Genomic DNA, 26,007 nt, shown 5'->3' on the forward strand with positions numbered 1-26,007 from the left:
TCTCACCCTTGGTGTTTTCTTTGTCTGGACAGCTCTTGCTTCAAGCAAAATCCTTATACACCAAAGGGCCCGCCCCACCTGCTTATTTCTTCTGATCGGATCCCCTTACTTCTGTAAGTCTCTTGCCATTAAAACCTTGGATACCTGACCACTCGCAGCAGTGAGGACTCCCGATAAGGCTAATTCCATCTGTGCCATCGGTTGTAGTCCATCTCAACAGCTTCAGGATATCACCAAGTGGCCAATAAGGACTCCTCCAAAAGCTTCCACAGGACAGCCTGTGACCTGTGGTGACTCATATGTCACACACGCCACATTCCCATCCCGCCAGAGTGCCTGTCCATGCATTGCTGCTGCTCCTCTGTCTGCCCATGCTTTTTCATCCTACAATGCTCCTCTATCCAACATTGCGCCTCCATCCAACGCTGCCCTAGGTATTTACTGTAGATATATTAGCAGTGGAGGACAGTGTTAGGAATTACCTAGGAGGGGGAGAAGTGTGTGGCATTACTTTGGGGGCCAATGTGTTTGATTACTGTGGGTCACATTTGTATTACTGTGAGGACCATTGCGTATGTATTACTTTGGGGGCCGTTATGTTTTGATATTGTGAGGGCCAATGTGTATGTGGGTGTGTTTTGTTTTTCCTATAAGGGCCAGTGTGTGTTCGTGCGTGTTTTTCCCTGTGGGGACTGATGGTGTACCTTGGCAATTTTAAAGTCTTGTCCGGGAGTTGGAAAAGGTATATATCACTGCGGTAGAGGATGAAAGTGGAAACATTTTTAGCAAACAGGGTATATAGTGTGCATTACGCTCATCCTTTGTAACAGTGTGTTCTAGATTTGGGCTATGTTGTGTCCTATGCAATACTAATCCAGGCAGCTCATTTTACATTGCCCCCCCTGTGGTAGGTATACATATTGCAACTATTAGCTGAATTACTTATTTTAAATCAGGTATAAAGTATGTAACTTTGCTCTATAGAAAACATACATGTGCTAGTGACTTTTCCAAGTGTATAGTATTTTGTTCTCAGGCTTTGTCTGTTTGCAATTGAGCAAACAATTCCTTCCGTACTGTGCACAAGATTCCCGCACTGCACTGCACAGGAGGCAACAGTGGCTTGTCCTGGGTGCAGGGTGTTACGTGATTCCCACTAGGCCCATGATACAAACACCCCTGCATCAACTCATTAAAATAACTGCATACATGCTTTTATCTCCACACTGAGAGAATGGATGTGGCCTACCAATTCTTTATGACATTCCATTGCATTTACTAGCAATCTTATGATGATGTTACAATACTATTTATATGGGATCATGCTCTCTAGCCACCGTAAATTATAGGGATAGTTCAAATCATTGAGAAGTTTTGTGTCATTATAAAAGAATGTAGGCAGAAATCTGAGGTGACTTGTAGCTGTAGGGTGCGAGAATCGGAAAGTGAGAGCTAATGGGTCAGATGTACTAAGATTTAAAAGTGACAAAATGGAGAGTGATAAACCACCAGCCAATCAGCTCCTACCTGCCATGTCACAGACTCTGTTTGAAAAATGTCACCCAGGAGCTGATTGGCTGGCTTTTTGTCACTCTCCATTTTATCACTTTTGAAGCTTAGTGCATCTATGCTCATTGTTAGAGTTGTCCCATTTTGTAAAGCTCCAATCATTTGCATGGCAAAATTTACAGTGTAAATGATTGATGTTTAAATTTTTTTTGGAAAACTCTCCCAATGGGGCAGATGTATTAACCAGCGTTAAGTGCAAAAATGCACTTAACGCTGGTTAACTGGGGGGGATTACGTCTGACCCTAATGTATTACTAGCGCACCTAACGTGCGCTAGTGACAGCCCGCCGAGTTACGCTCGGCGGGGCTGTCCCTGCAATCCCCCCCAGGGATTAACGGCCGGGGCGATGTATTAACAGCCTTCAAGGCGTTAATTCGCCCCGGCCGCTTCGCCAGCTCAGGGCTAACGTTGTCCTATCCCCCACTGTGGGGACAACGCTAGCCCTGCTTCTGGCTAGGGCTGCGCTGGAGATCTCGCGTTTTTTGCGAGATCTCGCGCATGCCCAGTAAGCCAGGCAGGGGGGGCGACGGCGAGTGCGCATGTGCGGGGCGGCGAGGGAGCCGATAAGGAGAGCCGTTAACGCTGGGCATAACGGCTCTCCTTATCGGCTTGGGGGATGTTAATACATCTCCCCATAACGAGTGCCCGCTTCTCCTCGTTATGCAGGAGAAGCGGGACTCGTTATTTAACTAACGTTAAAATATTATTGATACATCTGCCCCAAAATCTCTCACTTTCTGATTATCACACCCTATTATATTCTACCCTTAATATCTGTAATATTTATAGTAGTCGTTGCTTTTATCATTAGAGTTAGAAATTTTGTTTTGTAAAGAGCACAAAAGCAATGATATATGAATTCAACAATTTATGGTAGATATTATTTACAAGAATATATACTGTAGATACTGTATATACAGTATATACTGCATGTTTCATCTATTTCCAGAAGAGGCACCTGGGCATGCTGTGGTGACTGGGGTGAGTGCCAGATTATTGATGAACTATCTATCTATCTAAAAAGTTTACTAGTGTAACAGACCATCGTATGCCAAGTCAGACCATCATATGTAGGGTGGCCAATCCCGGGATCGGGATCAGCGGGATCCCGGGATTTGGCCCCTAAAACGCGGGGATTTCAATCCCGGGATTTCGGGATTAGACTGCGCATGCGAAGTCTAATGCCGGGCAGCGTCTGAGCTGGTGCTCAGGCGCTGCCCGGCTTCTCCCATCCCGGGCAGTGCGGCTCTGCGCAGCGTAACAACGTCAGAGGTCATGCTGCGCAGGCCACACAACAGCCGCCTCTCGTCTGACTCTGTGTGCACCGCACTGACCTCCTGCTGCCACCCACCAACGAGACTGCCTGCATGATTCACCTCTTCCCGGACCATCGCCCGACGTCCACCCACCCAGGCTGCATCATCCCACCTACACACCCAGGCTGCACCCACCCGGCCGCACCGCACCTGTAAGTAAATATGCGGGCGGCCGTGGCAGGTTTTTGCATTAGGGAAGCCAATCCCGGGAATCCCAGGATTGGGCATTTTTCAATCCCGAATTCCGGGATTGAAAAAATGCCCCGCGATTGGCATGCCTAATCATATGCCAAATCATCTCTGTAATCATCCTAGAATGGGGCCAACATCTATAACTGTACCAACCCCCTCTAAGGCCACTCCCACCATCTTTTTGTTGTTCCTCATCCCATCATGACTCCAACCACCCCCAAGGTAATGTGTATCCAGGTGGCTGGTCCTCCTCTCTGAAGTCTGTCCTGCCTTCCTTGTAGTAGGAGCCATTGGGGCATACAGGGCCAGCTCTACCATTATGCAGCTTTAGGCAGCTGCCTCGGGTGCCAGGATCTGGGGGGGGGGGGCACCACCAAGTCTGCCTATCAAAAAAATCAATGATGCCTATGAGGTTCTTTGTTGTACTTAATGCAGGTAGCTGCTGTGGAACTTTTAAGACCTGACCTCCATACTTTCCTTTGAGGCATACTTCCCTCATTTGCTGCCCCCTCCTCCTTGTGGATGACAAAGGGGGGCCTCCAGGGAAAGCAGGGGAGCCTCCCTGGCATTCTGGAATGTTGGGCAAGTATGCCATAAGGGGTTGGAAAGTGGGTAAAGGTGGCAGCATGGGGAGGCAGTAGGTTGAAGTTTTTCCTAGGGTGCTGAGAAGCCTAACACCGGCTCTGGGGACATATTTCCATGCTTTCACTGCATGGACATTGCGTAGACGGGACAGCCTTACCCAATTATTATGTAGATATTTTATAGATATTATACTGACAGTACTTGCATTTTATTCCCCGGTTTATGTATTGATTGCCAGTCTCACACAATCATTTTACTGCATCTATGACATTGATATAAATATTAGGAAATAAATGTTGGTGCTTGTGTATTATCACGGCGCCCAGTTTTGCTACGTACGGCACCATAGGGAAATCGCATTGCATCGCATCGCATGGACCATTTAAGGGTCATGCCATGCGATGCCATTTTTCAGTGTAATTTATTCACTGCTCTGTCAGCCCCGGGCCATCGCATCGCATGTCCCGCAAAATCGCATGCGATCGCATGCGATTTTATAGGGTGTGGATGCCATTACATTAGCTATACAATAATATGATTGTCTGTCCCCAAAATAGGTTTAACGCACCCCCCACTGACCACGCCACCCTGAAGCGTGGCGAGCGCAGCGAGCCCCGCAAGGGGCGGCGGAATGCGTCCTCCGACCTTTTCATTCCCCCACTATCCATGTCGGCGTGGAGTCGATTTTATATAGTGTGGCGAGCGCAGCGGGCCATCGAGACCAAAGCATTTTCCTACGCAGAATAGCCCACTAAGCAAATTGCTTAGTGGACGCCGTGCTAATACACAAGTACCTAAATGTTAAAGAAAGCCCATTACAGAATTTGGCATAGAACTGGCTTGGTGTACTGCCTTGCAGTTCGCCAAATGTATCTTCAACATTAAAATGCGAGACCACGGACTAAACATTCCCTGTACTCTTGGTATATTCAAAATAGTTTTAAAAAACAAACTGTAAATGATTTCTTGTCACTAAGGCCTAACTGTTTTTCTTTGCTTCCTTATAGAGCGCATTTTTTTTTTTTTTTTTTTACATCAAAACCTTGGTGATGAAGGCTGGCAGAAGTAGAGTCGGCTGTGGTATTTTTTTTCGAACTTTTTTCAAAAACTCGTTGAAGAAAATTCTTCCTAAATCAAAATACCAGTTAAACATTTATATAACGAGCCCCGATTTAGCATAATTTTCATTCATTAAAACTGTGTGTTCTAGAATTCTTTCAACTCACATCTCCAAAGGCTGTGCACACACTGGAAATGCTTAGACATGTAGATTTGAAAAGCAGTTCATAAAAAAAAACATGTTAACCACTTATGTGAAGTAAATTTTTATGATATCCTATCGTTTAAAGACTGCCAGAAATATACTCTTGTTAGGAATAACACTTCATATACTTAAAGGCAGTTCACAACAACGTTCCAGCAAAAAGGGGGTTAGGCTAGTAAGAAAGCTGTTCTAACTGGCACATTTTGCTTGGCAAGTTAAACAGTGAATATCTATGAATGAGGCTTTTTAAGTGTAAGAACTCAACACCTATGTTGCCAGTTAATAAGATTCTTGCTGACTTTAATATATTTTATGGGAACAATATAAAATTAAACATCAAGGAGTTTGCATCGTAAAGATCTTAATTCTTCAAATATGATGTAAGTTTAAAAGAGGTTAAACCAGGTTTTTCTAGCTGCATTCAAGCGTGGTTCCTCCTTACAAAACATTGCAGATCCCAAACCTTTCTGCTATCTCCTTTTAGTCGGTTTTCTTTTGTCATTCACAAAAGGAAGATTTTCTATTGTAAATCCTAAATAATTAAAACCTATGACTTCTCAAGCGGTGACCTCAAAGTTCTTGTCTCCTAGGTTCTGCCTTTAACACCCATATTACCCCACGTCTTGGCTTACTTAGCACTAAACCAATTGATGGCCTGCACAGTGGCTGAAAGCAAGGAAATATTCATTAATGGCACTTCATTAAAGGACTGCAATAGGAAAGCCTAAATGGTTCTCCAGCAAGTAAAATCCAGAGCAAGCTGTCTATTAGAATTGCAACAAAGACAGTTTAGGAAACTGGACTCTAGTTCAACTGCGGCGGATTAGAAAAGGCTGATGGGATTAGTGTTTAATGACTTGGGGCAAGAGACAAAGGAAAAATCTACAAAGAAGCTTAGATATGGAAGAATTAACACTCTCTATTCCAACTATGACTCTGATGACTTGCAGCATTCTTTTCAGTCCCTAAAGCTTACGGAGAGAGAAAAAAAAAACAGCTTTCATACGCTGTAACCCTTATTTATAATTGTATATAAAAACAACATCACGTGTGACGAGGGACAGATCGGACTCAGAACAAAGTGTTTTCTTGTAGAACTGCTTTAACTAAACAAAATGCATTTATTAAAGTGCACATGTGCATCTATCTATCTATGTATCTATCTATCTATCTATCTATCTATCTATCTATCTATCTATCTATCTATCTATCTATCTATCTCTATCTCTATCTATCTGTCTGTTTTTCTGTCTATCATCGATGTCTAGTATCAGGATGTTAAACATAGGGATGGCCATCGACCATCGATGATTAGAAATCATCGATGGTTTATGGCCAATGTCGAATAGTTTTGCCATCGATGGGGGAGAACCAGATGGTTTCCCACCATCGATGAAAAAGCTTAAACGAATAGTTTCGGTTTTGCTTTTTCCCTACAGTGCCGTAACACGGAGCATAGCTCCGCCCCCGACACCCGCGAAGCCCCGCCCCCACATTTTGATTGGCTCACAGGCCACTCAATCAGAGAAAATGGATGACCATCGATATGCAAAAACATTGATGGTCATCCATAGAATGGTTATAGACTATCGATGGGCAGTTGCACTTTTGCCATCGATGGCAATCATCGATGGCAAAGGCAACGATGGCCATCCCTAGTTAAACAGTCTGAGTTTGGGCATGCGGGATGCCTTTTAAAGCAGCAGGTTCAGTATGAAGGGAGAACAGGGACTGTCATCAAAAATCACCTTGTAAATATAATATATATATGATATATACATATACAAATAAACTTGTTTACTTGACATAAAATAAAAATAAAAGGTTCCTCTTGCAGTAAAGTTTAAATGTGTTTTTTATTTTTGAGTTCGCTTCTACTTTGTTTTATCTTAGTTCAAGGACAGTTGGAGCATTTACATAGGTATGTCATTGTCTGCACAGACAGCTGGGGAAATTACAGTATGTACCACTCATGTACAGTAACCTCTATACTGTAGGCACCCCCATAGAGGAGTATTGCAAGTGGTACACCTACTAGTACCCAACTTCTCATGGTGTGTGTAGTGAAATGTGTAGAAATTACATTTTGCATAGGACAATGGGCAGACCTGGGCACATTGGAGTAATTGCTTACTGCTATGTGCTGCTTATGTGATTGTGTTATGTGGGACCATGTATATAAATGACATGGCAGATGTAAATAGGCACATATAGGAAGGTGTTGCTAAATGTGTTTGGTGCTGCAGGGCTATCCAACTGCACAGATTGTCCAGAAACGGCAACCACCATGGAGATTGTGTAAAGTACTGCTTTCATGCAGGTGCAAATATGTCACACGTAAGGCATAGGGTGATAATATATGCACATGTAAACCACATTATTCTAATAAATGACACTTTAAATAAATTCCACCCTAATCTCCTTTTATATGAAACAGGGTAAAATAATCTGTACTTTAAGAGAAAAAAAATCTATGTTTTTAAATTAACAAGGTCTTGGGACATATTTGCAAGCAGACTCACTAGATCCAAACATGGAGTCCAACTTTAAAAAACTCTGTTACAGGTGCAGACAATGAGCCTGTGTAATTTGGGTATGAGATGACCAGGAAAAGTGGTGCATATTGCTGGGTGTATACAGTACCTTAAATTTTATGAATGACCCCATTGCCTACCGGGCACCAAACTGTAGGTTGCATCCTGTGCTAGATATTATATTGTGCTCTCATGCAGAATAATTGCATTGTACAGAAATACTTTAGTTTAAGACGGGGGGGGGGGGGGGGCAAATGTAATGGGGTGAGAGTTTCAGAAAGTGAGAGATTTTGGGAGAATGGTAGCCATGTAATTGATTGCTGCTTTAAAAAAAATGGGAAAACTCTCCCAAAATCTCTCACTTTCTAAAACTCTCACCCTATTACATTTGGCCCAGGGTTGGGAGAACCTGTAAAATACACAAATATAGACCTTCTGCAACCACTATAAAAAAATGATCTTTCAAATTAGGACTTACTGATGACAATCAATTTCGATGAAAAACTTCAATGAAAAACTTTGAAATGAAAAAAAGTTAAATGAAAAAAAAAAAAAATTGTACCTCAAGTGTTTGGTCTGTTCCCAATCCTATTAAACAAAGTGATATAACCTCTACATTAGGTGAAAACAGGTGTTTCTCCCTATTTAACGGTGCACCTGCTGGAAGTAGCCATCGCTGAGTGCTCCTAAAGCCTAATAAAAAATACAGCAGTGGTACTAAGTGCCACTGGTGGTCCCCATACTGCTATGGACATGGGCATACCTAGAACTGTGAGGGCACCAAAGCAACATTTTGATGGTGCCCCCAAGGCTTTTAGGTAACACCTGTCCCCCGGTGGTTGTTCATGTTATGCCAGTAGTAGTTCCCTATTTCATTTTAAACCCCATAGTAGTGTCTTAGTTAAGTTTATGCCATAAAATAGTGTCCTCGTTCACATTATGCCACTTAATGCCCTAGTTCATATTATGCCACATTGTTGTGCCTCCATTTCACAATTTTCCACACAGGACCTGCTGTCCATATTATGTCACACAAGTGTTACGGTTCATATTATGCCATGTTAGTGTACCTAGTTAACATTATGCCATGATATAATGCCCCAATTTCATATTATTTAAAAAAAATGACAATGCTTTGTTACTATTATACCACTCTGTAGAACCCCAAGTTTACATTATACCACATTATAGGTCAATCAATTCACACAATACAATGCACAGTTAATATTATGCAACAATGTAGTGTCCTTTGTTCATTTTATGCAATTCTGTAGTGCCTCTAATTCACAATATGCCACACAGTGAAAGTAGGTCGGGTCTGCTGAAGGTGCCCAGGTCCCACTTACCCCTCCCCCATTGCAGGGAGCTAGGCAGTGGGAAGAGAGATGACAGGCTGCTGCCGCAACACAACCTATCTTCCCAGCTCAGCACACACTGCTCAGTGCTGTGTGCTGAGCAGGGGAGAGAGACAGCTGCATCGGTAGCATGTCCTTTCTCTCCCTCTTATTTATGGGTCGGCCGGGCCCCAACCCCAGTGTCCACATTCCCTCCATTTTACCGGTGCCCAGCCAACCTGTTAGTGCCCTGCTCACCGTCATTGGGGACTGTTAGGTTAACCAATGCCTCCATCATGACATAAGTCCTGCCCAGCAGTTCCAAAAAGTGGTGTCTGTTTTGGCTCATTATGTATCAAGGAGCTTAATAATTTGCCATACATTCCAGCCACCTGTGACTTTTGCATGTTCCTACAAACCAAGTGCAAGATACATGGGATTCATTCTTAGTCATTAGAAGCTGCAGTGTATACCTTCATCCAGCATGTAGAAGACATACCTGCTCCGGACTGTTCAAGCTGCTTCATGTTGAAACTTTGCATTGCCTCCTCTGGTGAATACTTTTAAAAAAAATGTAATGTTCACTTTGTTTTATACATAATAAAAAAATTCAACTTTAACCCAAGATATGAGTGCTGGAATTACACAAAGCTCGTTCTTGCATGGGCAAAAAAGTGAATGAATTAATTTGCTTTTTGCTGAGTAGCTGAGTTAGTAAAAACTTTCCTTTATACATTACACAGATTCACAGGCGCTTTAAGAGAGGAGTTGGCCCATGTGCAGCCTCCTCTGTTCGGACCCACTCCTCTCTGCCAACCCCAGCGCTGTGCTGCCCAGAGAGCACTACAGTGCATAGACTATAATGCGCATGCGCAGACCTCTGGAAAAATGGTGTGGCCATTTATACGGCGATTCCGGCAGTGCGTCTGATTTAATGCGGGACTCCAGAGGGTAAGTAATAAAAAAAATGGGTGCGGTGTGGGCCCCATGGCTCTCAGGGGCCCGTGTACAGTGCATAATGTAGATCAGAGGTGGGGAACCTCCGAGTGCGGGCCGTATACGGCCCCCGCAGCCGGTCTGTCCGGCCCGCCCACCCGCCCGGCGGCTGCGGAGGGATTCACGTACAGGGGAAATCGCGCAAGAACTACCGACCTCTCACGAGATTTCCCCTATACTTGACTCCCTGCTCAGCCGTCGGATCACACAGACCGGCAATTCTTAAACTGCGGCAGCCGCCGGAGCGTGGGACGGCTACCGCAGATGAACTTGTAAGTGTTTTTTTTTTAAATTTATGGCCCGCAAGGCATTTTTTCCCTATACCAGAGGTGGGGAACCTCAGGCCCTAGGGCCGTATGCGGCCCCCGTAGCCATCTGAGTGGCCCTCCCACCCACCAGGCGGCTTTGCCGGGAGTCAAGTACAGGAGAATTCTCGTAAGAGGTCGGTAGTTCTCGCAAGATTCCTCTTAATCAACAGCAACTGGAGACTGTCAGTCCTATTCTGCGGCAGCCGCCAGAGCGTGGGACGGCTGCAGCAGGAGAATTTGTAAGAGACATTTTTACATATGGCCCCCGAAGGATTTTTTCTCCATACAAACGGCCCTTGGCACAAAAAAGGTTCCCCACCCCTGCCCTATACAAACGGCACTTGCCCCCAAAAAGGTTCCCCATCCCTGATGTAGATTATAAATATGCCACTGCACAGATTCATGAACAGGCCGCTTAGTCACAAAACCACAACTGTTACACAGTAGGTCAGTCTATAAGCATTAGGCTAACATTTTTATAGGCAATATTCTCATCTATAACCTTAAACATACTCCATTTATTTCTGAGAGCCCTGAAAGAAATTTTACACTTTTGCTAACTTTTGGACATAGTTACCTGTGAACAGTTTTCTGAAATACCCCAATATAGAAATGTATTTGAAGAATTATTTTATCTGTGTTTGTAGAAAAAAAAATACTAGAAAAAAAAGAAAACATAGTAGAGGGTGTAAAATGTTCTTAGAACCCGAACTGCCTTTTTCTTTCTTGCAGTAATGTAAATAGTTTTACAAATGTAGTGAAGTTCTCTTACAAGCTCCAATGTGTAATAACTGTTCTTTATGCCAGATTTTAAGTGCCAGAAATATTTGGCAGGGCTGTATAGGCCTATCACATGTCACTATGTGTAATCCACCTTCGTTTTTTATTTTGTTTTAGTTGAATAGACAAAATGTGTTTTTAAGACAGGCTACAAATGAATAGAATAAAGCATATTATGTAGAAATATATTACAGAAATGTATTCCATTATATAGAACTATTTATTACATTATAGTCAAATTTGTTCTTTTTATTTTCTTGTGTCAAATGATAACAATATACCCCCTAATTAAACCTTAGTTGTATGTAGATTAGATGCACATTGGAGGAAAAGTAACACCTTAAACCATGGAGTGTTATAATCTGTAATGTGCTATACTATAAAAAAAACCTATATGACATCACTAATCTGTTTACATGTTTCAGAAAATGCATCCACTCGTGTTTATTGAGAAGAAGCCTGGAGCAGAACTCACAAACTAAAAGTGTAAATACGGTGGTGAACAGGTAATGATTTAATAGATGCTGAAAGAAAATTCCCTGTCATTACATTATTATTTTACAGGATAAGAGAAATGTATCATTGCATACAACTTTTTTTTTCCTTTTCAAAAATAAAATAAAAATTATCGTCAAAAGTGAACTTAAGTCATACAAGAAATGTTAAATAAGCACCTAGATTTATCTCTTTGGAGCCCGCACCTAGATTTATCTCTTTGGAGCCCGCACCTAGATTTATCTCTTTGGAGCCCGCACCTAAATTTATCTCTTTGGAGCCCGCACCTAGATTTATCTCTTTGGAGCCCGCACCTAGATTTATCTCTTTGGAGCCCGCACCTAGATTTATCTCTTTGGAGCCCGCACCTAGATTTATCTCTTTGGAGCCCGCACCTAGATTTATCTCTTTGGTTGATATGGAAGCTGTTTGTTTAGGAGTTCGATTTTTGACCTCTATACGGGGCTTGAGTAAGTCCCATAGATCTTTGCTGGTTGCCCCCTGCACTATCTCAGATTTTACATGGATATCTGAGATTCTTCGTATTCTAGCTACAAACTATCTTCCACCTTCTCTCCCCTTGCTTCTGTGTGGAACAACCATGCTTTACCTCCAGGTATTCCTTTATGTTTCATAGCTTGGGGCTCTGTGGGCCTACTTATGGTATATGATTTTACTGTCCAAGGCTCTTGGGCCTCTATCGATTACATTAAGCCTTTTTTCCCCTCCCTAATGCCATAAATTTTTTAAAATATTTCCAACACTGTAATTTTCTTATGTCTCTCCTTCAAACAGATGCCCTCGATATTCACCCCATTTGAGACTCAGTGCTTGAATTGCCCCCTATGTAAGTATCTGATTTATTCTGTATATACAATGTTATTTGAGGTCTGTATAGTTTCCCTTAGTCATCATGAACAGGATTGGAAACAACATTTAGCTCTGCTCTGTGCTGGGAGGAGGTGACGGAAAATATTGCTAAAAGTTCTATCTCCACCCGGAAACATCTGCAAGGAAACATCTTACAAATTATACTATAGGTTGTATTATACCCCAATTAGACTATCCAAAATGTTTCCCTCCTCTACCCCTGCGTGCTGGTCTAACTGTGGCCACTGGGGTACACTCCTCCATATTTCCCCCTTGAGGAAAATAAAGAGTTCTATACGTCCTCTTCAGGTAAGCTCATGTGCTATTTGATCTCCAATGGCATCCTAATGCTGATGATACTGATGATCTACCTTTCCGCCCCTTACCTTTCCCCCTCTTTCCTCACCAGTTTCTCCAACTGTCTATTTGCTATCTCTTACTGGATGTCAAAGCACTTACTTAAACTTAACATTTCAAAGACTAAGCTGATGATCTTTTCACCCTCTTGCATAACACCACTTCCCACAGTTTAATTATCTATTGATTGCTCAACTACCTCCTCTAGTCCCCAAGTGAACTGTCTTGGAGTTATCCCTGACTCCTTCCTCTCCTTCAAATCACATTTTCAGTGCCTTTTGCAATACTGCTGTTTCCATCTCAAAAATATTTCCAGTAATGTAACTAAGACCCTTATTAACTCACTGTTCATTGCCAGTCTGGAATACTGTAATCACCTCTTATTTGGTCTTACTGAGAACCCCCTTTCCCCACCTCAATCAGCTCAGCCATGATTGGATATAGTCGAGCCATGATTGGTTTCGTGGAGACCCAGTAATGGACATAATTGGGATTCCCAAGATGCACATCACTGGGATTCCCTTAGGGGTCGGGAGAGGAGTCAGTTATGAGGTTCCTCTCATCCCAGGTTTTTTTTATTTTTGAACCCTGGACCCTCTACTGGACAAGCAGACCAATCCAGCATGGGAGCCAGGCATGGTGAGTATGTGTGATTGAGTGTGTGCATGTATGTGAATAAAGTTGTACTTTTCATGGTGTGTTTGTGTGCATTTATTTGTACATTGATTATGCAGTGGGACTACAAGACTACAAGTCCCAGCACACCCATTAATGCTGGAATTTGTGGCATGCTGGGACATGTAGTTTTACTGCATAACCCAATGTAATTTTTACATTTTTTAACACAAAAAGCATCAGCCCACCTCACAGGAGTGGCGGGGACAACCCAGGGCTACATCCCTTGAAGGGTTAAGCCTGGGGGGGATCTTTTTTTTGGGGGGTCCCCACTCTCCCAGGTAACCTGTCCAAGGTTTACCAGCCAGGGTTTTCATGTTTCAGCTGGGGAAGTGTCCCATGGCTGTGGCATGACCACTGGCTGTTGGAGCCCAGTGCAGGTTCCAAAATATGGGGAATCGCTAGTCTTTTTGCACCCCCCCCCCCATATTTTTTGAACCAACACCAGTCCAAGAGCCCAGTGCTGTTTTTTTTAGATACAGAGGGACCCCATCACTTTATCCCCCCCATAATTGGGAAACCAGGATTGGGCTCTTGGACCAGTCCTGGTTCTAAAAATATGGGGGGACAAAAAGACTAGGGTCCTCTATATTGAGCCCGGGGCTGGTTGTGCTTGGGGGAAGGGGACCTCATGCCTTTTTGTTTTGTTTTAATTTTTACTTTTAGACAGAACCATGCACAGACCTTACTGATCTCTGCATGGTTCTGTCAAACTTACCAGCCTGGACCTGGTGTATTTTTTTTCTGCATATTTTTGGTAATGTTTATGGTGCAATTTTTGGTAATGTTTAGTGTGAAATATCTGGTAATGTTTAGGGTGAAACAACAACAAAGGAAAAGAGGAGCTATAATAGTTCTATGTCCCAGACCATTTATAAAATACTTGCCTAAACTGTGGCAGTCTTGCAGAATTTGCCAGACAACACAATAAAACTATCCTTCACCATATTCAAAAACAGATGTTTTCAGTAATATAAATAAGCGGTTTAAGTAACTATCAACAGCGCCTCATTCTGTTATGGCCAGAATTGTTCAAAAGAGACCATGATGATGCACTTGGTCATACAAAAAAGTCATAGGCCTCCGGGGTCTTATCTCTTATATCTCTAAATAGAGATATAACCCTTTTGCTATCAATAGATACGGAAAAGGCTGGTAGTTCATGACTGAAGCATTGGGGCACAAGGGACTTTCCTGTCTGAAAAAAATCCTGGCCTGTATATAGACACACTGCAGCAATTAGCCATATTAATGGTAGGTCTTCCAATTCCATGGGAATTTACAAATGGACTCAGAAAGCTGTTATGTCACCCTACATTTCTAGCTTGGAAAAGGTATTGTCTAGGTCCTTGATGGCTAACCTTGACGCTGTTGTTGAACTGTACATGCCAGCATGCTCTGCATCAGATTTAGCATGGCCAACTAGCAAAACTGAAGCAGAGCATGCTGGGATGTGTAGTTCAAACACAGCTGGAGTGTCAAGGTTAGCCATCAAGGGTCTAGGTGCTTTTGACCAAAGATATCCCATAAAGTAATCTACAGTACACATTTTATTTCCATTAACATGTGTTAGACTTCTTGGCTTGCGTGACTTGAGTATTCTCAGTAAATTATCAATATTCATAGACAAAATTATACAATTAAGGTAGCTCATTGCCTCTCTTTTTCTATAGCTCATAATGCTGTATAGACAATTACTGAAACTGACTTTTCTCTACTGCCGATTGCCAGCACCATTTGGACTAACAATTTAAGCATTGTGCGGTCACAAAAATGTGTAGATTTCTTGGCAATATATTCGAGACTTTATAGGAGAAAAAATATTTTTGATTCTTATTTTGCTGGCCCAGATTTCTAGAATAAATACAGTGTTAAATCTAAAATGGAGAAAAGCTCAAATATAATTTAAAAAATATACCTAAAAACTGTTTTACAATTAAATCCATGTGAAGACAAATGTGATGTAAGAAACTTCATAAAAATCTCCTTTACACAGAAGTCCAGTAAAAATGACAAGTTGTCCGGATACCTTTGCAGTTGTAGATCTTTATTTATTTTCAATGTTCTCAATGAGAGAAATGTTTTTGGACATCTCATTTTTTATTATGCTTAATTGTGAACTTTACAATTCCAGAAATGTAAGACTGTCGCAAGGAGCACACTCCCGCGACCGGCCCTGGGGTGGTCGCTGGTCAGAGGAACATGCTCCTGCGACCAGCAGATTTCACAGGCATCTGTGGTCGCTGATGAAAACCAAACACTGGGCGATCATGTTGCCCCATGTGTACATAGCTATAGACAGCACTTGCACTGTCTATCCTGCTAGTTTGCGGGACTTTGCCTATAAACAATAGACAAAGCTCCGCTCTGCACACATTGCTCAGCACACATCGAAGTGTGCTGAGCGAGTGTGCCAAAATGTGTGCTGAGCGATCATGCTTAACCCTTTGAGTGCCAAATGAATTTGTCAAAATAGGTATGAAAATTCCCAAGCAAACATTTTTCTTCATCATAATGACCTGTGATGTATACCTATATAGAAAATATTATTTTTTTAATACATTTTTTTAATTTGAATTTATATAACAAATGTGAGCAACGCTGACATTATTAGTGGATATTTTGAACATCTCTCTCAGAGATGTTGGCACTCAAAGGGTTAAGAACATCACTCAGAAAGAGAGGCCGGATCGCCCCTTGTGTATGGGGCTTTATTTAGTAATTTATCAAGGCAAATTGCTCCCTCATTTCCAAGAAGTTAGGCATCCCTCTAGAATTTATCAAACCGCTTTTTCTCAGCTCAATTTACAGTATTGTAAATCTAACTAAATTCAGTAATGAAAATCCCTGTGAATTTTGTGAGAATGGTGTAACAGGGGAACAAATGAAGGAAATGTGTTTCGGTTCTCTGAATTCTATCCAATATAGAAATGTGGGGTTTATTTGTTGGTGTGTGATAGAGTATCATTTTAAAAGCCAAGGGAAGAATAGTTGCTAAAAAAAAAAAAAAATCACCAGGTATGTCTAGCACTTAATAGTATTACTTTTTAAAATTCTACAGAAAATTGATAGGAACTCCTGGGAATTGTTTAGTAAATAAATTCCCAGGAGTCAACTAGAGTATATTCCTCAATTGTCTCCCAGTGATTATTTGTGTTGGATTAGCCCAGACCAGAACTCTAGAGTGAATAAGCTTGAGTTTACCTTCTATGCATTACATCTATGAAGAAACTAACTTGAGGATGGCCCTGAGTTATACTTAAAAATCATGTTTTTTTGGAGGTATCAGTTGGTAGGATTTAAAAAATATTTAGAGATATTAGTGGACACTTGTTTTTAGGTTCTAATTCATCATCATTTTTTTGGTTTTGGCAAAATCAGCCTCAAGTATTTTGGCTTGGATTTGGTTTGGATAAAAAATGGTTTAAAAAATATATCAATAAACATTGATAAAAATGTAAAAAAATAAATAAAAAAGGGAAAAATAACAGTATGTCATTTTTGCTATCCAAAGCCCGAAATTCAAACCAGATCCGAAACAGAATTGGTACAGATTGTTTCTCCTTGGAAGAACCAAAGTGGGCTTTGATTTAGTTCAAATCATATTTCTACAGAACCAAACTGTTGTTAAGATTTCAAATATTAGTCGGTGATAAGCTTGCAGTACAGTAATTCCCATTGTATACAATATTCTTTACAGATATCATTGCTTGTATTAGACACTGCCTTGAACAAGTAAACATATGTGGCATAGAAAACAACATAAAACATTGTTTCAAAGGTCCAACTAAAAGTCATGTTAATAGTATAATTTTATACATCAGCAGGGAGCGATTAAAGCAAAACACACACATACATGTATAGTAGAAATTGGTATTACATTATTGCAGAAATGCCTCCTTTGATCCCAGCACATCCAGGGCATTATTCTGGTCGATGCGTAACTTTCTGAATTATTTCGGATGGCGGTTATTAGCCGTCTGCGCATTCGTAGGCAACGCAATGCGCATGTGCCACACACGGTCTCCGTACTCGATCTCATTAATACGTACAGAAATGTGCACCGCATATACTCGGGAAATATGGGCGTAATATGGGCGTCATTCGGAACTACACAATGGCGTAGTTTCAAAGTGGGCTTAAATATGGGCGTACACGAGGGAGTGCACGAACTCTGGTAGGCGTGCATTCGGACAGAACACCGACTGCAAACGAACCAACAGGCAGGAAATATGCAGTCTTCATAAGCAAGTATTACTTTGCGGACACCACTCAGTCATGCGCTAGGCATTCGGATCACCCAATTAGTACGCCTGCACCTGAACCACTCTCAGCTGAACACAATACAATCCTCTCCTCTACTCCTTAGTCATTAATTACACTCTTTTCATTGCTTCAATTGGAACCATTGCAGCCTAAAAGGATCATTACTAAACACACAAATATATGCTGAAAGCACGGCTGCATTTTTTACACACATTTACACTGCAAGCAATGGGCAGAAATTGGTATCACTAATATAAATATACATGTCACTTTTACATTCAGCAATAACAGCACACATTTGTTTGCATACATAAAACCTACGTAAAGGGGTAACAATGATTGAATAGCACTTCACATGATGTAAGGGTTAATGTAAAGTGGTAGTAATGTGTTTAAGTATCAAATAGGATTTAATTGATTCACAATTACAAACAAACCCTTTTTTATGAGGTTGCCTAATTGCATAAGTGTGTCATGTGACATATTTATATGATAATAGTCGTGAGTTTTGCAGAAATACACCGCATCGGTGCGTATGGCCAGTTTCCCGTCCGTTCTGCCGCTGTAAGACCGTGCAGAATCTTTGTGTGGCCACTGCACACGCACGGTTTGGATGTTGTCCGAAAACACACCCTCTTCTCAGAGAGCGAGTCCGTCCGAATGCGGAGGACCTGTGGGCGTTTGTTCTTACAATGTCCGCACAGCGTGGCGTGCGGTCCGCTCCGAAAGAATTCGGAAAGTTCCGCACCAACCAGAATAACCTCCCCAATGATGGGATGCCTTCTTTGACATTCTGGAAAGTACGATTTATGAATTTACCCTTTCAGTGCCAAAGGAGTTTGTCAAAATAGTTGTGAAAATTGCCAAGCACACATTTATATTCATTATAATGACCATTATCTTATGAAGGAAATATAATCGTTTTTTTACACAACATTTTTTATTTGAATTTATATAACAAATGTGAATGACACTGGCATTTTTTGTAGATATTTTGCGCATCTCTCACAGACACATTGACACTCATGGGTTAATTTTGGATTTCTTAGAATATACCGTTAAGAAATAGAGATTTTGCAGCAGTGGTCAAATCATATTCCTCTATGTTGTGGCTGGAAAATTTGGATGGAACACAAATTATATGGCTAAACAGCAAGACAAATTATTTTGGAGAACTTTGGTACATTTTGAGTTCAAATACAGAATGAGGCAAAGATTCCACAAAGCAGTTTAAAAATTTCACACCTATCTAGTGTCTTCCAGTTGATGCTTTTAAATGATGGCAAACGTCAAAGGGAGTCCAACCACTTAGCTTACAGTATATTGCTACAATATGGTTACAACAAAAACATTTAATTTTATGTGACATATTTTCATGTATAAAATAATTAACAGTCACATCTCAAGTTAGATCAGGTAAAATGTCCCTACTTAATGAAGAATATGTACAGTATGTTTTTTTATACAGAAGGAGCTTGATTTTGCTTTTATTTTAGAAGAAATAATTTTAGGTTTAAGTTTGTCTTATAATACATAATGCTCAAAATAAAAACTTAAGGGATTTATTTTCAAAATTCTCCTTTTTATAGTTTTTACATAATAACTACTCATGTATGTTATTTATTTCAAATTTAAAATGTTAACTAAATAAAAAGTTTCTTTATTATTTTTATTTGGGGAGACCTTTTTTTTACTTAATGATCCTCTTATTTTTCAAACACTAATTAAATGTGAATATTATTGAGGAACAGTAGCAGCTGCATAGGAATCCAGATCTACATAGGGAAGTAAGAGAACAATTTTGGTACTTATGTATTATCTGGGCTCCCATGTTAAATGCACCCCATTTTTTCATACCCCTACTATCCAACTACGCATGGAGTTGAATTTAAATAGTGTGGCGAGCGCAGCGAGCCACCGTTCCTGAAGCGTGGCGAGCGCAGCGAGCCCCGCGAGGGGATGCGGTCTCATAAGAAAAACGGGAGCCCAGATATTACATAAGTACCCAATTTTTTGTGGGAATCCACAGAACTAATACACATATTTTCCACTATACAAACAGGTGTAAGTCCAAGTCAGCTTTTTATCTGTAAATTTACTATGCACCAAAAAATACACCCCCAAAAAAGTTTTCGAAGAAATTGTTTAATACATAATCAAACTGACCACAATAAAATGCATATTCTTTTCAAAAATGCAAACTGTATGAAACTATTGTTTTTGTATTTCTCATAAGAAAATAAATAAGAAAAATGACTAGCGAATGATTAGGCAGAGGGGAATTAGCACAATGTGCATCAATTTGGTGTGCAGTCACATTGTATCAAGTAATGTAACATAAGTGACTGCAGGACTTGTGACTAAGTACCTAAAGATTGATGAAAGGTCCAAACGAGGGCACATGAAATAAATACACAGACCAATCATTCAGGCTTCCTGTCTCCATGAGTAATGAGCATAAACAAACCCTATGGCAAAAAATGGAATACAAGAGTGTGAGGATCACTGTGTAAGGAATAAAACAATGGGGAAGAATTCATTAGCAGGAATAACAGTAAATGTCACAGCATAATATTCAGTAGATGCAGAACACACACACACACACGCACACACACACACACACACACACACACATATATACATACATATATATATATATATATATATATATATATATATATCAACAGTTATTTTTATAGTACACACTTATTGAATAATATCACATCAGTTCTTGATCCAGTGAAGATTACAATCTATATTCCTTAGCACACACTCTATGTCATTTGTCTACCAGTTTCTTAGCTTTGTAGGAAGAAACCAGCATACCCAAAATAAATCCATTCAGACTATGGAAGAACATACTAGCGTTACACAAATAACGTGTAGGGCATCAAGGATGGTGTAATGGTTAGCATTACTGCCTCACAGCACTGAGGTCATGGGTTTGATTCCCACCATGGCGCTAACTGTGGAGTTTGTGTGTTCTCCCCATGGTTGCGTGGATTTGCTCTGGGTACTCTGGTTTCCTCCCACAATCCAAATATATGCTCAAGGGTGAATTGTCTCTCAACAAAATTAGCCCTACAGTAGAATGTCTGTGCGTGCACGTACGTGTGGTAGGGAATACAGATTGTAAGCTCCAGTGGGTTAGGGACTGATGTGAATATTCAAATATTCTCTGTAAAGCGCTGCGGAATATGTATGCCCTATATAAATAACTGTTAATATATATATATATATATATATAAAAAAAAATATATATATATATATATATATATATATATATATGTGTGTGTGTGTGTGTGTATACAAGACTCAAGCACATGCTCCCGATGGGAACATATGCAAATTGTTGCTTATAAAGTTCTTTTCTTGCACAACTGTGCTATGTTTGGTTGAGTTCTATGGTTATCTATACAAATATAATATACAAGTGTTGTGTCTATTTGTTCCAAGTTGTCACAAAAAAGTGTTTTTTATGATAAAAAATAACTTGCTCTCTTTGTTTTATATTGTTCAAACTTGCTCCCTTACTGAAGCAAACATCTTCTGCTCCCTGAAACACACAAAATCTAATTCCATTACTTTTATATTGACCTCCCCACTGACTTAATATTGCCATTTATGCCACTGTGTTTTGTTGTCTCTTATATTTTCTTCCTGTAACTTCCACTGTACCTCTAGTCTCTGCAAACCCGGCCAGTGCACCTCATGTGGCTGACTTGGACGGTTCCTCTATGGGCAGGATGTATTACTGTTTATATATTGATCTATTCATACAGAGCAGGTAGTCCAAGCCTTGGTCCTCGGGGTGCACTATCATTGAAGATTTTTGTGGTATCCAGGCTTCAGCACATATTGTATGGTTAAATAAAAATAAAGCTGTGCACACACCTGCCGATTTGACAACGCGATTTTGATAGTCAAAATTGACTAGAAGGTTTGTCACAATCCCCCTGTGTGTATACTGTGGGTGATAGCGATGTGCATCCCCACAGCATGGCTATTGCCTGGCCAAATATACCATGCAAGCAAGTCACTTTTGACTAGACGTAGTGTATTTGGCTGTACACACGAGCTAGTGGCTGGGGATGGCAGCCAGATATCTCCAGTGGCTACAGTACATCTTGATTTTGGCAAAGCCAAATCGCTTAGTCAAAATCTCCCAGCCCCAGCCTGTGTGGATACCCCTTAATTGAGGTACTAATTAAGTGACCTGTGCTTAAGCATGGCTGCCATGGGCAGTAGCGCATGCAGGGGGGGTTTCTGAGTACCCAGAACCCCCCCAGGAGTCTAAGGGTCCTAGTCTGAAAGCCGAGGGTCCCCTCTTTCCATGGGTATAAGCATTTTTTAAATCGGTTCAGGGGAACCGGAGATATCTGACTTCAAAGCAGTGGTCCCCATCCAAGCCTGTTAATTGCTCTTCCCAGTCAGATATTTAAGGTTCTGTCTGACTTATAGTTTTTCAGAGGGTATATTACAAAAGCTGGGACTCTCCCCCTTTGAACGACACTAGTAGCTTGTCTCTTCTGTTCCCAGAACCAGAGATATCAGCCTTCCAGCAGCTGGTTACTGCTCCAGCTCCACACACCTGGTATGTAGTTTTATATACTCGTTGGCAGATTGCTCTGCCTCCTGAGCTCTGATCCCCTTGTCCCCAGTTTTTAATTCCATTAAAATCTAAGAAATCTATTTCCCGAAACTGGAGATATCTGCAGTCAAGCAAGCTGTACTCCCACCAGAAAATTATGAATAATAAGCCAACTCCACTATACACCCCTCCTCTGCATATTAAACATCCTCTACCACTCTGGAAGTTATGTATCAGGGCCCCTTCATTCAGCCCAATGCCCTCTTCTCCCACCCCATCTCCCACCATCTGTGCAGTAAAGGGGTAATTAGTGGAAATTACTGATCCAGGCCCTACATGCTGAGCGGTTGATATAATACCCCCTACCACCCGCGGGACATCAAAGCTTCCCCCACCCCTACCGCTGGAGGATCAGTAGGGGCCCCAATACATTGCTATACCCAGGGGTTTACACTGCTGTTGACGCCCATGTGTATATATATATATATATATATATATATATATATATATATATATAATTAATATACATTTGGTCTATCTATAATACTTTAACTGATACGGCATATACTGGGTCACCTAAGTGTCCATCTCCGTGCTTTGCTCCGCCCCTCTGGAAACCCCCTTCTGAAAATCCTGCGTTTGCCCCTGATGGGGGGCCTGGGAGGTTAGGAATGCCTGATATAGAGTATATAGTTACATAGTTACATAGTAGGTAAGGCTGAAAAAAGACTTGCGTCCATCTAGTTCAACCTGGTATAGATATCCATTGCTGATTTGGTAGGTTCTGGTATTTTACAGACAAATTATATTTCTTATTTGTACCCATGGATGTTTTTCTCCAGTAAATGTTTGTCCAACTTTGCCTTGAACGCATTTAATGAGCCAGCCGTTACCACCTCTCTGGGAAGAGAGTTCCAGAGCTTGGCTGTTCTGACCGTAAAGAAATTCTTTCTACTAGCTGAATGAAATCTTTTTTCTTCTAATCTATACTAATGCCCTCGCGTCCTAGATTCCTTTCTAGTAGAAAATAGGGTGTGTGACAGTTCCTTATATTGGCCCTTGATATACTTGTACATGTTGAGCATGTCCCCCCTTAAACGTCTCTTTTCTAATGTAAATAGTCCCAAATTGCTTAATCTCTCCCCGTAGCTTAAATTCTCCATTCCCCTAATAAGCTTTGTTGCTCGCCTTTGGACTTTTTCTAATTCTATGATGTCCTTTTTATAGTGTGGGGCCCAGAACTGTACTCCGTACTCTAGGTGAGGTCTCACCAATGCTTTATATAGTGGCATAATTACCCTTGAGTCCCTAGTTTCCATTCCCCTCTTAATACATGCCAGAATTTTGTTGGCCTTTTTTGTAGCTACATTACAATGGGCACTACATCCTAGATTGCTGTCTATTTGGACTCCTAGATCCTTTTCAAGTATGGAATTACCCAGTTCCTCTCCGCTAAGGTTGTAACTTGCACACTGGTTGTGTCTCCCAAGGTGCATAACCTTACATTTATCTACATTGAACCTCATCTTCCATTTTTTTGCCCACTCATCTAGAATTGCAAGATCATTTTGAAGCATGGTGACATCTTCTGTGATTTGATGACTTTGCTAAGTTTTGTATCGTCCGCAAAGATGGATACATTGCTGAGTAACCCTATCCCAATATCGTTAATAAAAATGTTAAACAAAATGGGCCCCAAAACCGAACCCTGGGGCACTCCACTTAGTACCGGTATCATATCTGATACGGCACCATTCACAACCACTCTTTGTTCTCTATTACATAGCCAATTCCCTACCCATCTGCAGATATTTTCACCCAATCCTAGGTTCTCCATTTTATTAATCAATCTCCTGTGTGGGACAGTATCAAATGCTTTAGCGAAATCTAGGAAAATCACATCTACAGCATTTCCATTATCGAGGTTTTTGCTAACCTCTTCATAGAACCCTAGTAGATTAGTTTGGCATGAACGATTTTTCACGAACCCATGTTGGTTAGTACTGAGTAGACGGTGATGATCTAAATATTCCTGGATACCATCCCTTAAAAATCCTTCAAATAGTTTACCCACAATTGATGTTAAACTAACGGGTCTGTAATTAGCTGGATCTTCCTTTTTTCCTTTTTTGAATATTGGCACTACCTCTGCTATTCTCCAATCTTTTGGTACTATACCTGACGATAGTGACTTGCTAAAGATATAATGTATATCATATTGTATACGTCAGTTGTCCCATATATGCTTTGGGTCCTGGTATGGCTTATCTCCCACAGTTTAATCTTTGTAGTGCATCCAACATTGTAGCCACACCTAGTACACTGAGGGATGGGATGAAAAATACATTGACCTGTTATGTTAGTGCTCCACTACAAATGTTACAGTGTTGCAACCAGAGGTGTCACTTGCCCCTTTGACACCCATTGCGGCTCTGAGTGATTGTGCCAAAGTACTGTGGCTTTGTGGGAGGGCGTGGCTTCACATCCCATTACCCCCTGTTTCCATCAGTCTTGGGGTCTGGTGATATGGGCTGCCTACTGAAAGAGCTGTGGCTGCTGTGTCAGCTCCTGCACAGTGATGGGAGGTGAATGATGCACATAATGGGGCAGATGTATTAATCCTGGTAAAGTGATAAAGCAGTCATAAAGCGGAAGGTGGTAAGGTACCAACCAATCAGCTGTGTTTGATAAATAACAGTTAGAAGAGGATTGGCTGGTGCATTATCACATTCCACATTAGCACAGATTTATTACCATTTTATCACTTTACCAGGTTTAGCCAATGCTACTGTGCAGCAACAGCTCCTGTCACTGAGTGGCAGCTGGCATTTGGGTGTCACCCCCTCTGCGGGTAACACCTAGGTGCAGCCTGCACCCCCCTGTGACACCACTGGCTGCAACCATCACAATTTGTGTAGTCTTCTACAGGGATGACCAGCCAGAGTAATCCTACATAGTGCACCCAAGATGGCAGTCTCATCTGGTACCTTTCATGGGTGTTATATATAACCAGGGCCGGTGCAAGGTTTCTAGACACCCTAGGCAAAGCTATACAATACCACCCCTGCTCACCCCAATACCCTCTGCCCAGCCATTTACATACATAATTAACTTCTTGAAATATTATATTAATTTCGTATTTATGAACAAATATGAAAATAAATATGGGGACAATGTAAGTAAATGCCAGTCAATACTTAGTTATGCTACCATAATACTATTCTTAATACAGAAATTAGGGACTTGTTAAGAGAAAGCCAGCGGCATCCCTCAGGGGCAGGTACCTATATGCTGCTGCCTAAAGCTGCCTTATGTAACCTTGGCCTTGGGTATGGTTGTCACAGCAGGGCAGTAATGGGAATTGTATAGGAACCAGCACAGGTATAGGAGCTTATCTTACCGCAGGGCAGTAACGGGATGGTACAGGGGTTATAGGGGCCAGCACAGGTATATGAGCAGTAGTAATAGGAGGGTGTAGGGGCAGCACAGACATAAGAGCAAGAGTAATGGGAGGGAACAGGGGACATGTGGATGGCACAGGTATAGGAGCAGCAGTAATGGGAGGGTTCATGGGGGTATAGGGGCAGCACAGGTATAGGAGCAGTAGTAATGTAATCGTATAGGGATTAACACAGGGGCATGGGATGTATTTGATATCAGGTGGCAAGCCAGGCTACAGTGGTGCATGTGGTCTCTCTCCTTCCTCAATTCCCCTAGGGAATGACTCGTGTGCTTAGATTTCTTGGTAAAGCTCAGCCACCTGCACTTTCCCATTACCCAGTGTCAGCAGCCGGCACTCCACTCTTCCTTCGGAACTGAGATGGGAAACACTGTAGGGGAACCGCATATAGGAGAATGTCTGGTATTGTAGTCA

At 41.4% G+C, this 26,007-nt stretch overlaps 1 long non-coding RNA gene across 1 annotated transcript in view; it reads left to right on the plus strand.

Moving 5' to 3' along the window:
- Positions 1–26,007, plus strand: part of LOC146062482 (uncharacterized) — a 159,658-nt gene that overhangs the window by 82,559 nt on the left and 51,092 nt on the right. The window contains exons 2-3 of the long non-coding RNA XR_014471349.1: positions 11,305–11,385; positions 12,170–12,221. This is a non-coding gene — a long non-coding RNA (uncharacterized LOC146062482). The remainder of the gene's footprint in view (positions 1–11,304; positions 11,386–12,169; positions 12,222–26,007) is intronic.

This window comes from Crinia signifera, chromosome 3 (genome assembly GCF_055691185.1).
Source record: "Crinia signifera chromosome 3, ASM5569118v1, whole genome shotgun sequence".
Taxonomy (NCBI): domain Eukaryota; kingdom Metazoa; phylum Chordata; class Amphibia; order Anura; family Myobatrachidae; genus Crinia; species Crinia signifera.